The following is a 15,785-nucleotide window of genomic DNA, read 5'->3' on the forward strand; positions in this document are numbered from 1 at the left end:
AATTTCTAATAAATGTTAGGGCTATGATCTTGTTCATGTAAATGCAAAAACAAATGACTATACAATTGAGTAAAACCGCCCACGAGATCGCAACCTCACACGTATCCCAAAATATATTAATCATAACTAAGTAAACTAATGCAAGCTTCATCGATTTCACAGTAACACTCACAAGCATCAATCGGCTTTAACAATAGCTCATCTGTTCAGAGGAATTTATGTTACGTTTCATCAGTTGAATACTTGTAGCTGTCCTTCGTGTACAAACTTTATCAACTAGACTTTATTCAGAGAGTGTTTATGATAGTCATTGTATGCATATGTTTATAGCTTTTTTATCGTATGTTTCACATAAAATAAGTCATTTATGGGTTATATAAAGTCTTATTGTTGTCAACATTTGACAAAATCAAATCAAGAGAATAATATGCCCGGACTCCTATTGTGTGCTGACTTCCAAAAAGCATTTGACCTTTTATATTAGACAGTCTGAAAATGTTAAATCTTTGGCTCAGATATAATAAAATGAACGAACTTTTCTATAACGATAAACAAAGTATAATTACAAACAATGGTCCTTTGTCAGGAACAATCCGAATTGAAAGGGGGTCGGCCAATCCACTCTCTTTGTTTTTATTGATCATTTGTCTACAAATACTTTCTAGCTTATAAAACGAAACACCGATATCAAGGGAGCGGAAGTTGGTAATACGGAGATCAAACAATCGCTTTTGCTGATGATGCAATTTTCTTTATTGATAGTTCTGAAAAATATTACTAATCCAAAGATAAGAGTCTGTTCGGGCCTAAACCTAATAAATGTATTATTCAAAGAGTGGGTACGCTGAAAAATACTACAATAAAATTTTGTCAATCTAAATATTTATATGAGTTTCAGAATTTGAGACAGCATTAGGTATCACCTTCTACAATAAAAAACAACAAACAATCGCCAAAAATACCAACACAAAGCTAGACGAATTACATAAGACATTAAAACAATGGGAACATAGAAAAACTAACATTGATGGGTCAAGTAACAGTTGTAAAGACGTTTGCGCTACCAAATATAATATATCCATTTACTGTGTTGGCGATTCCAGGCAAAACCGTTATTGAAACTGTTATAAGGGCTATTTTCAAATATATCCAAATATGAAGGATTAAAACTTACAACTGTTGAATATTTTCTTTACTTAATAAAAGCTTTATGGGTGAAACGATACTTGGATAACAACAATAAAAACCAATGAAAAATCTTTTAAACACATCGTACGAACGCATGTGTATGCATGTGAATGAGTGCGCGTATGTATACATAAGTATACAAGGTTGTGTTTGTGTTTATTTGTGTGTGTGTTTTATGCATGCGCTTGGTTGTGCGAGTGTATGAGTATGTGTGCAAACAAAATATCGATAGCTGAAATAACAAGCGTTCAAAACAAAATAAAAAGGACATTAAATAAAAAATAATGGAAACTTCAGGGACAAGCCTTGTAGCAAATGAGAGACAATAAGGTACAACACAACATTCATTACACATCATCAAAATTATTGCAAGGACTGATAAGGTTTTTTTTTGTTTGTTTTTTTCTAAAAATGATATGTTTGGCGAGCATATCCTTGCACTTAATATGAACGTCTCCTACCATGAGCAAAATGAAACAAGAATAAAAATGGAGCATTTTTGCCATTGTCTAATAAACGAACAATTTAGCTATAGTATGAAAGAAACAGGATTAATGAATAGCAAATGACCTTTTCTGACAATCAGTAAAATTCAGTAATCTGCTGTTTATTTATACTTATAAACTATCGAAACTATCATTTTATCTACACTGTTTATCTTGTTTATAGATATTTATTTTTATAGGTGTTTGTTTTTATGCCATTTAATAAAACTAATAAGCAGTTGTTTAGTCCAGTTATCATGGCGTCATGGGCATTTGAATATGGACAAACGTATACAAGCAAGCAACTTTGCAGCAATGCATCATCGTCCCCGAAGCATTTAATTTCAAGTTAATTGTAAACGTTGCATTCAAATTTTAATGGCATGCATTTGGCACTCTACTTGTAAAAAATACAAACACAGACTGGTAGTCAGATTGGTAGTCAAATTGGAAGTCATTTTCCATTCATTTTAGGTGCAAAGTCAATTTTCAGCCGAACATTAAATAACAGCATTTTGTTAATATACTATATAGAACGTATTTGAGATCCGCGGAAGCAAAAACACACATTAATATCATAAAAAAGACGGTAATGAAAATTGTTGACGGCCTTTTTTCACGTTTGGTGGATGTGAAAACAATAACAGATTTTATTCCCTGAACAACAAGCAATAAATGTTAAATTAAGTCAATCAACTTCCTTCACAAAGAGTGATTTCATAATACAAGAATAGATGCTTTGTTCTAATATGTGTGCATTACGCCTTAACATTAAGTTATGCTGATTTCATTTGCATTTTATTTTCTCAGGAAAACTATCAATTCTTTCTCTGGATTATGTTAAAGATGAGCCAAATCATGATTTTGTACTTGAAATTGTTATCGTATCCACCAATGACAGACATTTCCTGCCTTCATGCATCACCGCTTATTAATACATGCAGGTTAAAGTTGCCCTATGTACAGTCATGTGACTTTTGGATGCCTGGTGACCACATGTAAGTTTGGAATCATTTGAAAGGGCATTTTTATTAAGTGAAATAATATGTAAGGACTAGTGAGAAAGTATTGTTACAAACAAGCATTCTTGGTATTGAAATATTGCAAATAGGTCATTTAAATATTTTGAGATAAATAGGATAAATATTTTAAAGCGCTCTTTGACGTCACTCTTTTCCCATAATTCTCTGATAGCGCTTTCATTGTTAGGCGCGCCTCCAGCCGAGCGGTCATTGTTAATATATTAAATTTGAACGCCTTCAAAAATAAACATTATTGCCAATTGCTCGTAGAAATGACAAGCTTATTAAAAAATAAGACACCTTGAGAAGCAATAGTGTGAATGGTCTGTCCCCTTAATGAATGGTTAATCCAATTTCTTATTGAAAAGGTTGTTCTTTGGTTTGTCATTTCTTTGAGTCATGAACAAAGATAAATAAAACGCTGTCAACGTGTATCATCCTACCTGGCCGATATTGTTTATACTATGTGTGGCCTATTTTCGAAGCAATACTCCATGCTTTATTACCGTTCAAATTAAATCAAAATTTATTACTCTAGCTGCCAGATAGGCAAAATAGGAGAACTCAGCTATGATTATGGCTATTACACAGGAATTTCTTTAAAGAAGGTACGTTTGTTATGTACGTTTTTGTTATTAAATTAAAAAAAAGGTAATTCTTTTTTTTTATTAGGTCGTCTGATTTTTGACAAAACGATAGTCGAGGTATTATGCGCGGTAGCGACCTTTGCTATTACTCAAAACTCGCTCAAGGCATCACATAACACTAGGAACAAGTGTTGCGAAAGTGAGGTATATAACTCGGCCTATAATAATTTGTTTTATTTACAAAAAAATACACAGCCGAGCGTTGATGCTTATTTCACGGCGCTCTTGTTTTTCGAGTGTCTTAACCTGCTTCAGAGGACACATTCTTTGACACAAACCGTATTTTTAATGTTGGCCTTTCTTCCATATTGAACAAAGCTTTATTATGTTGACGGGAGGAGAGGGCATTCGTGTATTTGAGACAAGCTTAGTTCAACATTTTGGTTTAATCTTCACATGTTATGTTATGGTTGTTAGTTTCCTTTAGTGCAACATTACTTTTCGTGCACAATGAAAACCATTTTTCATGTCAATCATAAAACAACTCAATATATTGCAAAGATATTTACATATTTTACATTTAATTGATATTTTTCATCATCACAAGAAAGCAATTTACATTTTTATGACCGGAGGTTAATAAATTTAATGTTACGAGTTGAGTACCATTAAAGCAATTTCTAAAGGAAATTTGTCTACGATTAAATGTGACATCTGCCATCAGCCGAGACATTTATCAGAAACGAATTTAAATAACAGCACTTCAGCAGGTTTTTGTAAAGGAGGTCTTTTGAAATCAGAACAAAGCAAAATTGCTCCTCCACACAGTAGTAGATTCCCCTTTCCTATACATTGATATCACTTCCGGTACGCATATCAGGCGATGCTGACCACAATATCTGGGCCACTTCAAAATCTTGAGATGTTTACGTAATTCAAAAATAATTTTACTTTTGACATAAAACATCATATGTTTTGAAGATTTAAACAGAACAATACGACACTACATGTACATAAAAGAAAATATGTATCTTTAAATTTAAATAAACGATATCCAGCTGTTTTTGTGCGCTATAGACGAGGTCTTCTCTTCTGCTCGTCAAGGGATAGATATTACTGCATATGATGTGTCTCTCATTGAGTAAACATTGAATCTTCTACGAGCCAACCTTAAATTGGAACACACGAGGTATGGTGGGAAAAGCTTTTATACACAATTATATAAATTTATATTAAGAACGTCTCCAAAAAGACCGCCTTTGCATATTGCCCAATAGACCTGAAACGTTTCAGTAGAAAATAGAGTTAATCATAAGAGCACATACATGTACTTGCTTGGGGGCTTGGATGCATAAACTGCCGCGAAAACTTGGTTAAAAATGGTAAACATTTGCCGATAAATCCAAACTTTTATTCATTTTTATCGTGTTAATTTGTACACGCGGTTTATCAGATCCAATGTTACACTTACAGTAGAAATGCCTTGCAAACATTTTCTTTAGATATAGCTGAGAGAGTGCAAGTGTTGTATTGCTTTCTAACTACGTTTAACATTTGGTTTACGTAACTTGATCCACATTTTACATGTGTAATGTATACGGCAATGTCGGCAATTTCTGTCAAAATAACTGGAAGTAGTTTAACTAGGAGAAAATCTGTCAAGAACTATCAAAGAAAGGGAGACGGTTATGGCAGCTTTATTAAAAGAATTAACAAGTGACAAAACCATGGCGTAAACAAGGTCACTGTCCTGAAAAAAATGTTTTGTCTTTAAAAGTTTATTTATTTAAAACAAACATCCGAAATAAGCTGTACCTTTTTGGTAAATGCTGTTAATAGGGTAAGAGTTAGGGTTAGGGTTAACCCTATGCATGTGTGTGCATATTTTACACATAAATGTAGCTTAAGTTCATCAAATCAAAGAAACATGCTCTATTTGAGACCTTGTATATATTTAATTGTCAGTCCGGGTCATAGGGTCTAAATGCAGCTTTATGACTACCATTAAACGTCTTTGACATTGAACACGGGCTGAAAAACAACAACAATATGTTTTGACATTCACCAACCTAATTGTAGATCTTGTCATACCCCCTTTCGTTACGAAAAAAAGTTGTTGTTATGAACAGAGCATAAATTATGACAGTCCCGGTCATACGATCTATTTACAGCTTTATGACTATCTATTAACATTGTTCATCGAGTCAAACTACCTTTTGTTGCCAAAAAGGGTGTTGCAATTAACAGGGCATAAATCCTGAAAGTCTTCGGTAATAAATAGTTTTTATTGTGAGTTTATGACATTTATGAACAACTTTTAGAGTGGCAATGAAGTTGCTTCGTTTATCGTTTTTAGGAAAATTTAACATTCTTTTCAACGAAAGTATTATTTTTGTCGGTACATTTTGAGTTCAAGAAATATTATTCAACATAATTTTGTTAAAATACTTTGGAACTGTAAACTATGCGCTGCTTTGAACAAAGGTCTACTTTTGCAACTACACTCGTAATCTCTCACTTGAAAATATATTCGCTTTGTTTTGAAAAATAGCGACTAAATGTTTAGCAGTTCAGTATCAATGTAACTATTATCATTATTATTATTATTATTATTATTATTATTATTATTATTATTATAACTATTATTATTATTATTATTATTATCATTATTATTTTTTTTTTTTTTTTTTTTTTATTATTTTTTTTTTTTTTATTATTATTAAAGCGAAATTGTCTTTGTTTCGTGACGAGTCTGTGGTCATCATAACTTGATTGTTTTATTTATTAAGGGATTGTCCATCATTTGACCTTCTTGTACAACAAAATAGTTTTATGTGACTAGACGTCATTTAGATAAGTGTTTATGATGATTATTTTAGTACATGTTATTAGTTTATGTATCGAATATTCACATAAAATCAATCCGTTATTGATTGCAAAACGCCTTATATTTGTCAAAATACGTCAATAAACTTGATGGATGTACTTGAAACAAATACGGCTAGCCAAAAGCACAAAAAATCGAATATCGTTTAATGTCCAACAAAAGCCAAACAGGAATCATACAATACCAAATGACAGCAAACACCACACACGAGACACACATTAAACAAGAGACACACAACGCCACAAGACAACACACACTGTTGCGATGTATTTGCCTAAAGAACTGTATTGGCCACATTGGAAAAAGTTTATTTAATTCCTCGAGTTAAACTTTCAATTTCAAACTCACTAAATGTGTTTCTAAAAATCTTGATCTTTGTCGTACGTTCTTAGATAATCTGGCCCAATGATGTGTTTCATAGGGCGTATGGTGTGTGCGCTCTGATTTGACAAGTTTATCAAGGTTGATTAATATTCCTGACTCACATGGGCATGGGAGGTAATAAACGGCATATCAAACATATTTACAAAAAAACAATAACATCTTAAGTGCAACAAATTAACAGCAAAACCAAATCAAATATATAAAGCTTATTATAGAAAAGGATGATTAACACGCATACAGCTCAAACAATATTTAGATAAAAATAAAGGAAGATGACTCAATTGACATTACAGTTCAGTATATGATTTCAACAAACAAGACTGGCTTTACTAGAATACTTTTATCAGTACTATACATCTTTTTAAAGTTCAACATTGTTTTGATAACAAAATAAGTTTTGATTTACATATTTATGTTTTCATATATATAGTGACTTCAATTAAAAAGGCAATGATACTTATCACCTGATTCTTGACTATTACACAATGTACACAATGTATTTTCTCTTACATTACAACACCATTATCATTACCTTTTTGTATTAGTTAATTATAATTCAGACACCTAAAATTACAAAGACCAATAGACAAGGGGTTTGGGAAACACAGTATATAATTTTCCAATTTCATTTCAATCTTATGAATTCTGTAATTCAAACACTCTAATGCAGATATTGCTACTCAAAGGTTAACTATACTGATCAGTCATTGATGATTTCACTTCTGTCTTTAAATAATGAAAATAAGGTGAGCAACCAATGCTATTAAGAATATTCTTCATTTTGGCAACCCATTTACAAGGTTTAATTGTACATATTTTGTATTGTTGACAAATTACCCCCCCCCCCCCTCCCCCACCAAAAAGAGAAAAAAAATGAGAGAAGAAGAGAAGAATACAAAAGCAAAACATATTTTTAATAGGACCGGCTTCTTACTCGCCCACCACCATACCGGTAAGAGTAGATATTTTTAATTTGAACATGTCTTTGTAAAACTTAAGTTGAAATGGAGATATGACAACAATATTTCCAGAGCCCCATACTTCAAAACCATACAATAAAATAGGACTAATCATACTTCAACAACTGTAATTGAAAATCAACAGGTAAACAAATTTTTCACAAATTTTGACATGATACTAAACATAGCTAAAATATGTACGTGCTTTATTTATTAAATGTGTCTTAGTTTTGCCAAATTTACCATTATAATCGAACATCATAACTCTACAGCTTCTTAGGGGATATTGACAAAGTAAAAACAGACTTATTTCTCTCTCTTTTTCTTGAAAAGACTACAACTTCAGTTTTATCAGTATTAAGCCACTATTTACAGATAAATTCCGTAATTTCCAATGTTCATGCATACGATTACGTGCTTCTTGAAGAGCAATTTGCCTTTCTGCAAATATGACCGTATCATCAGAATGCAATAGTAAGTATAATTTCAAAAATGCATTATCATATCATCATCATCATCAACGTCATCGTAATCATCATCATCATCATCAGCAGCAGCAGCAGCAACAGCAGCATCACCCAACTGTTCATATAGTTGAATAGAAAGATAATAAAATTCGTCACAATGACTTTACATGTAAGATACAAAATAGTTCAGAGAAATGGAAATAGTAATCTGGAAAGGTTTTCACCCTGACGATACCTTACTGAAAAACTAAATGCTTCAAGTTGAGCATAATTTACGTGCAGTCCAGTGTTCTTTTTATCTGCGAGGGATGTCCAAGTAAATCGTAGAATTTGTTAACATTTTCAATTGATGACGAAAACTTTTCTCAGCTTACAAGATGCGATAATCGATCACGTTAATTTATAGTAAGCAGTTTAACAAGAAATAACAATGCTTTAAAAATGTGTATTTTTTAACATGATACACCATATATGCATGTACGAATCACGCCACATTGCGTTCAGGTTTGAGACCGTAGAGTTTCATTTATATAGATATGATACCAACGCATATTACTTCATCGCCTTCTGTTTCAATGTTCACATGTCATTTTCATGACATGAGTGAGTATACCACTAAAGATGTGTATCCCATAAAAAAACAACGCCAGAAAAAGAATCGGGAAAAATAACTGTCATTAAATTTTGCTGTCAACCCAGAATGACATTTTAGACAGATTTAGAAAATAAAAATCATAATTTTATCATAATTTAGAATAGATTGATATTTAATTGCCTTAATGGAGGTTGGAGTGCTTCATTATATTTTCACAACCACAGTTTTGGCTAGACTTAGCATGGTGGTACTCTTAGTCTAAGCCCACGTTATCAAGTAAGACATCGCTCATCATCCTTCGGACTCCACACGCTTTTACCAGCCCAACTGCGTTCGTACCCCGAAAATGACATAAATCCCGTAATTCATTCCTTAAAAGGCCGTTCATGAAGCATTATTTTATACTGGTAATTCTTTATAGCATAACTGAGTTTAGTCTATACATGTATACTTGATAAATTTGTGTTTTGTTTTGATTAATACATAAACATATTTTACGATTGTTTCATAATTAGTATATAGTAATGATGATATTTAATTCGTGAGCATTTGAATGAACTACTCGAATTTTATTCATTTTACTCCAATGACTTAATACTACGATCGACACCCATCGTATTTAAGTTGTTCCCCAGTTAGGAAATGTGACTAATCATGTTGCATTTCAATAAATTCTGCACCCTCTTAAAAACGTTATAACTATAGAATATAAGTATGTAAACAAACATAAGTTTAAATATATTAGTGTACTTTGTTCAACCACATCAATTGTGGACTCTTTAATAAACGTATGCCTTTAAAAAAGGACAGATTACTTGGTATCGATAGACACAACGTGAAAGGTAACTTAAGTAACCTGAATATTGATGATGAGCTCAATTATATACTTCAACAATGAAATAACAAGACTATCGCAGGAAATGGTGGATGCTCCCCATACGCCCATTTATAAAAAGGAAGAAATTGTAATGCAATGTCCTGATAGAAGGTGAATGGATGTAGCATTATTATACACAAGTTGGAATAATTCATTGAAAGATATTGACAGGTTTGAGAAATGAATTTTAGGCAATGAAATAAAAATAAGGTAAGGGAAGTTTCAAGGGAGATGACAAAAACGCAGGGCAGATTATGTTTGTAGGTCTTCCTCTTAATACCATCTATCTATATTAAATTTTCATTTATATGTACAATAAGTTCCATTTCAATACCTTTTGTGTTTTCCAAAATATGGCCCGGACAAGTACCCCATTTTCGGAAAATTATTAGTATATGGAGATGCCTAAAACAATATGAAGGGCATAATTATGTTTCTTGTGCACTGCACCTCTTTTAATTGCCCACAATCTATATTTGAAGTTTAATTTCAAACCCTTAAGTATTTTTGAAGTTTAATTTCAAACCCTTAAGTATTTTCCAATATATGACCCGGAAAACCACATATAGAAACTCGTGAAGGGGAGAAAAAATCAGTATATTTCTTCATCGCCTTATGTTTCAATTTTCACATGTCATTTTCATGACAGGAGTGAGTATACCACTCAAGATATATATCCCACGAAAGAAACGTCTGAAAAAGAAACGGAAGGGGAGATGACTTTATATGTATATATGCATGATAGGATTATTGTGCTCTATGCTTTGTAACGCCGCAAAGCAGCATCGCCGCATACACGTGTTTGTTTTCGTTTATGCGGTGATTTTCAACGCATAAACAAGGCGACCACGTTTATGCGGCGACGCTCAACGCATAAAGCAGAAATTGCTTGTATTGGGCGCAACTGTCCCTTTTCGCCACATAAAAAGGATTAACAAAACCATTTATTATAAAGCTAAAAAATGGAGTTCTAATATTTTAACAAAAAAGTTGGGGATGACGTTGTTGATGATGATGATGATGTCCGTCCGTCCCGAAATCTTGTGACATAGGAGTCTCCAGAGTCACATACATTTATTCATTGGTGTAAGAATGATGATGGCGGTGGTTGTGGAGATAATGGTGGTAGTTGTGATTGTGGAGATGATGGTGGTGGTTGTGATTGTGGAGATGATGGTGATGGTTGTGATGCTATTGTTGATTGTGATTATGATTAAGATTAGGGCGTAGCATATTACTGTCATTTTGAAAAAAAATACGGAAATGATGATGATGATGATGGTTGTGGGGATGATGATGGTGGTGGTGGCTGTGATTGTGGTGCTGATGATGGTGGTTGTGATGATGTTGTTGATTATGATGATGATTAAGATTAGGGCGTAGAATATTACTGTCATTTTGAAGAAAATACGGGAATAATAGGCTGGCAAATTGGTCAAATTTAAGGTAATATTTTAAATTTGAGCCAAAATTGAAAGTTGAAAATAATTATAACTCCCCTTGGAGTGTTCACACCTTCATTTTCTTGTTAAAGTGCCCAAAACTAATGTTGTGTTGATATTTTTGGAAACAATATCATTTTCGAAAGTTTTCCTTTCGTTGCCCTGATAACCAGAGATATACGCTGATGACTTAGACGTGATTAAATTTCACAATCGCACAATTACCAGTGGTTCTTGACATTGAAATAATTCTTAGCTCATCTGAGCACAAAGAGCCCATGTGGAGCTGTGAGGATTGTTGGATTTCTGTTGTTTGAAATGACGTTGAAAGTGCGCATTGTCAAGGGTACATTCCCGTCAGTCTGGCAAAAAGGCGAGAATAACTGTTACGTCATACGACGATTTATCAACAATTTTCTGATTGTCCAAAATGACGGTGTTGTGCGTTGTCGTGACAAATATTCCCGCCATTAGTCGGTCCAGACGTCATTTCAAACGTTTTCGCAGAAATATCAATTGGTTTGGTTTACATTTAAACCGATCTTACTAAATCTTTGTCAGAATTTACGCCTCAAAAAGTCTATTGTATTGATAACGTAAATAATATGCTGGCAATACATAACAATCTTTCCAACGAACACCTCTAATCACTTGTGTTGCTGAGAATAATGAGGCAGTTGCCTGGCATAGATTGATGTGGCTGTTGCCGGTAGGTAGGGTTTGAACTGATCACCGCAGCAACAACATGAATGTACATTACTGTCTCAATAACATCAGCTTCCACGTAAGTTGTCTTAAAGTGATAGCGACTATTAACCGCAAACCGGTTAACCGTGTTCATGTCAAACACCTTTTGCTCGATTTGTTGAAGAATTCATCACATTGGACACCTTGTGTTATAGTTTCATATCTAACAATATTAAACAAAATTATGTATACATCCTATTTATATGCATATGTTTATTTACCAATTCCTTTGGAATGTGTTTGCCCCATTACTTATTTATTTTCCTATCATTAATAACATATCTTCAGTATTGGAGGCAATAAAGTATTGAAGTGAACTGAAGTGAATTGATTTCCTAGCTCTTACTATATATAATAAGAGGAAGAGGTGTTGAAACTTTTATCTCCCTTTATTATATGCGCTTCACATATCGGAATACTCTAACAAACATCAGTTGCCTCCCTTCATTAAAAGCACTGCACATTTCGTAATACTCTTACAAACATCAGTTGCCTCCCTTCATTAAAAGCATTGCACAGATCGGAATTCTCTAACAAACATCAGTTGCCTCCCTTCGTTAAAAGCACTGCACATATCGGAATACTCTATCAAACATCAGTTGCCTCCCTTCATTAAAAGCACTGCACATTTCGTAATACTCTTACAAACATCAGTTGCCTCCCTTCATTAAAAGCACTGCACATATCGGAATACTCTAACAAACATCAGTTGCCTCCCTTCATTAAAAGCACTGCACATTTCGTAATACTCTTACAAACATCAGTTGCCTCCCTTCATTAACAGCATTGCACAGATCGGAATTCTCTAACAAACATCAGTTGCCTCCCTTCGTTAAAAGCACTGCACATATCGGAATACTCTATCAAACATCAGTTGCCTCCCTTCATTAAAAGCACTGCACATTTCGTAACACTCTTACAAACATCAGTTGCCTCCCTTCATTCAAAGCACTGCACATATCGGAATATTCCTACAAACATCAGTTGCCTCCCTTCATTAAAAGCACTGCACATATCGTAATATTCCTACAAACAGTTGCCTCCTTGCACTTCGCAAATCAGATTTTTTCTTGAAACATGAATTGTCTTCCTTCATTATATGCATTTCACATATCGGAATATTCCTACCAACAGCAGTTGCCTCCGTTCTTTATATGTTATTTACATATCGGGGATTTTTTTTAAACATGAATTGTCTCCTTTCATTATAATATGCATTTTACATATCGGAATATTCCTACAAAAAGCAGTTGCCTCCCTTCTTTATATGCACTTTACGTATCGGAATATTCCTACAAACATCACTTGCCTCCCTTCTTTATATACCCTTTACGTATCGTAATATTCGTACAAACATCAGTTGCCTCCCTTCTTTATATGCACTTTACGTATCGTAATATTCCTACAAACATCAGTTGCCTCCCTTCTTTATATGCACTTTACGTATCGTAATATTCCTACAAACATCAGTTGCCTCCCTTATTTATATACACTTTACGTATCGTAATATTCCTACAAACATCAGTTGCCTCCCTTATGTATATGCACTTTACGTATCGTAATATTCCTACACGCATCAGTTGCCTCCCTTCTTTATATGCACTTAACATATAGGATATTCCTACAAACAGTTGCCTCCCTTCTTTATATACACTTCACGTATCGTAATATTCCTACAAACATCAGTTGCCTCCCTTCTTTATATGCACTTTACATATCGGAATATTCCTACAAACAATAGGTATTTTATACATGAAAGAAATATGTCCAAAAGGTTCGTAGGCACACTTACCATTAGATATATTAATATATTGGAGGAACAAGCGTTGGTGATACTTGAAAAAAAATGTCTAATTATATATCCTTATGAGAGGGTTCGCGGTGCAGTGAAAACATTACAGCTAATATTATTCCTGATGTTGCATTATTAATGGTATTGTAATGACACAAAAATGACCGCGGGTTTCGATATTTGTGAATTAAATGTGTACTGACAACACTTCATGACAATTTGGAAGTCATCGGATGAAACGACATTATAAGAATGGATTTAAAAGCACACCTGCGTTTGTCTATACGATAAAGGCATTGTTTGACGTAAAACATTGACCAAATTAAGAATAGCAAAAGGATGAGGCAAATAAACAAGGAAAACACTAAGAAGGTCATAAGATATTAAGTGAATAGTGTACTTTTGTCTGATATTCAAGTAAAACATGTGTATTTGCACATATAACATTTTAGTAACTAATGGTGAAATATAGCTTTATATAATGATACAATGAATTTAACAATGGGCCGAAGAGTGAAGTAAACAATGTTGTTAACTGCATCGTAGTTTACCATTAAGGTGATCTTTGTGCTAAAATGCTCATATATTTAGATAAAACACATACATCTGAAACAAGTGTCTTGAATCTTGTTACAAATTTTGACAATCACAAGTTTGTTCAATTTAGTTACTGAGGTGTAAAAATGTTCACACCGATGACGTTAATATCGTTGTTAACTTTAATAAAATTCTGAACAATTGGCTGAAGTTCTCTTAACGTAGACTGCCCTCTACAATGACTCGTACCACTGACCCCCGGTCTGTGAGCTGCCCTCTACGATGACTCGTACCACCGACCACCGGTCTGTGAGCTGCCCTCTACGATGACTCGTACCCATGACCCCCGGTCTGTGAGCTGCCCTCTACAATGACTCGTACCACTGACCCCCGGTCTGTGAGCTGCCCTCTACAATGACTCGTACCACTGACCCCCGGTCTGTGAGCTGCCCTCTACAATGACTCGTACCACTGACCCCCGGTCTGTGAGCTGCCCACTACAATGACTCGTACCACTGACCCCCGGTCTGTGAGCTGCCCACTACAATGACTCGTACCACTGACCCCCGGTCTGTGAGCTGCCCTCTACAATGACTCGTACCACTGACCCCCAGTCTGTGAGCTGCCCTCTACAATGACTCGTACCACTGACCCCCGGTCTGTGAGCTGCCCTCTACAATGACTCGTACCACTGACCCCCGGTCTGTGAGCTGCCCACTACAATGACTCGTACCACTGACCCTCGGTCTGTGAGCTGCCCTCTAAGATGACTCGTACCACTGACCCCCGGTCTGTGAGCTGCCCTCTACGATGACTCGTACCCCTGACCCCCGGTCTGTGAGCTGCCCTCTACAATGACTCGTACCACCGACCACCAGTCTGTGAGCTGCCCTCTACGATGACTCGTACCCCTGACCCCCGGTCTGTGAGCTGCCCTATACAATGACTCGTACCACTGACCCCCGGTCTGTGAGCTGCGCTCTTGACTCGTACCACTGACCCCCGGTCTGTGAGCTGCGCTCTACAATGACTCGTACCACCGACCACCAGTCTGTGAGCTGCCCTCTACCATGACTCGTACCACTGACCCCCGGTCTGTGAGCTGCCCTCTACGATGACTCGTACCCCTGACCCCCGGTCTGTGAGCTGCCCTCTACAATGACTCGTACCACTGACCCCCGGTCTGTGAGCTGCCCTCTACAATGACTCGTACCACCGACCCCCAGTCTGTGAGCTGCCCTCTACAATGACTCGTACCCCTGACCCCCGGTCTGTGAGCTGCCCTCTACAATGACTCGTACCACTGACCCCCGGTCTGTGAGCTGCCCTCTACAATGACTCGTACCACTGACCACCAGTCTGTGAGCTGCCCTCTACAATGACTCGTACCACCGACCACCAGTCTGTGAGCTGCCCTCTACAATGACTCGTACCCCTGACCACCAGTCTGTGAGCTGCCCTCTACAATGACTCGTACCACCGACCACCAGTCTGTGAGCTGCCCTCTACAATGACTCGTACCCCTGACCCCCAGTCTGTGAGCTGCCCTCTACAATGACTCGTACCACTGACCCCCAGTCTGTGAGCTGCCCTCTACAATGACTCGTACCACTGACCCCCGGTCTGTGAGCTGCCCTCTACAATGACTCGTACCACTGACCCCCGGTCTGTGAGCTAGAAGCGCTACTAACAGAGCCATAGTGTCAACTGATCGCAATCTTAAATCCTTAAACTATAACTTGCTATATAAATAATCGGGAATAGATTTTTTGCAGTGTTCACATCGAAATGCAATTACTGAGTACCCAACCATCTT

The sequence above is a fragment of the Mya arenaria genome, chromosome 6 (genome assembly GCF_026914265.1).
Source record: "Mya arenaria isolate MELC-2E11 chromosome 6, ASM2691426v1".
Classification (NCBI taxonomy): Eukaryota; Metazoa; Mollusca; class Bivalvia; order Myida; family Myidae; genus Mya; species Mya arenaria.